This window comes from Eutrema salsugineum, unplaced genomic scaffold, assembly GCF_000478725.1.
Source record: "Eutrema salsugineum unplaced genomic scaffold, Eutsalg1_0 scaffold_6, whole genome shotgun sequence".
NCBI lineage: Eukaryota > Viridiplantae > Streptophyta > Magnoliopsida > Brassicales > Brassicaceae > Eutrema > Eutrema salsugineum.
The window spans coordinates 13,508,156-13,509,332 of record NW_006256547.1 but is presented as its reverse complement, the minus strand read 5'-3'; the positions used below and the strand labels follow the sequence as shown (position 1 = coordinate 13,509,332).

Sequence of the window (1,177 nt, the reverse complement as noted above, 5' to 3'; positions counted from 1 at the left end):
TTCCAAGTTCTTTTTTTGTTTTCAGGTGCATGAATACCAGGTCTCGGAGCACAGGATCGCTTTTCCCATACGACGATAACATCGACAGATTAGAAAGGCGAGCTCGCGAGAGAGAACGGCACTTTGACAGACTTGGAATGGCAGAACAACAGCGAATGGAGCAACAGGCTCAGGCAGCCGAGCACCAGGCTCAGGCTAATCAAGCGCAGGCAGGAAAAAATGAACAACAAGCCTATGTTAATCAGCAACAGGCTCAAAGAAACGAACGGCTTGCTCAGCAAAACCAACACCAAGCGAATAGAAATGAGCAACAAGCCCATCATGTTCATCCGCCACCGCCACAAGTTCAGAGACAACATCCTCCAATCTGTGTTGGAGAGAATGACCGAGCTAATGCGCACCAATACCGAGCTGGGATTCAAGCTCCACCAGTTCAAAACAACAACTTTGAAGTTAAAGCCTCCCTGCTCAATATGGTGCAAAACTCAAAGTTCCACGGTCTGGCTGGAGAAGACCCTCTCGAGCATCTAGATCAATTTGATCGGGTTTGCGACTTAACCAAGATAAATGGCGTCTCCGAAGATAGCTTCAAGCTACGCCTGTTCCCTTTCAGCCTCGGTGATAAAGCACACCAGTGGGAAAAGAATATACCGAGGGGTTCTATACAAACCTGGGAGCAGTGTAAACTGGCGTTCTTATCAAAGTTGTTTTCCACATCACGCACGGCTAAGCTCAGGAATCAGATCTCAAGTTTTACGTAGCACAACAACGAGAGCTTTAGTGAGGCCTGGGAACGGTTTAGTAGCTATACTAACCAATGCCCACACCACGGCTTCTCAGAGGCATCCCTCTTGAGTAATCTATACCGAGGTGTACTCCCCAAGATCAGAAACCAACTCGATACAGCTTCAAATGGGAATTTTCTTGGGAAAGAGATCAATGCGGCAATGGAACTAGTCGAGAACCTAGCTATGTCCAATGACACATATGGAGAGGACTTTGACAGAGCAAACCGTACAGAGGGATCTAGTGATGAACAGCGTATGAAAAAGGATATAAGAGAGCTTCAGAGCAAGCTTGACAATGTTTTGATGGCGACTCAAAAGCCAATAAACTTTGTAGGCGAGTTTGATGAGCAAGGGCCAAGTTTTGACCATGTTAATGAAGATGGTCTAAC

General features: G+C 46.5%; 1 non-coding gene across 1 annotated transcript; it reads right to left on the bottom strand.

Moving 5' to 3' along the window:
- Positions 1-728: 728 nt before the first annotated feature.
- Positions 729-835, bottom strand: LOC112083567. The gene has a single exon (XR_002897704.1). It is a non-coding gene; the product is annotated as a small nucleolar RNA R71 (small nucleolar RNA).
- Between the last annotated feature and the right edge of the window lie 342 nt (positions 836-1,177).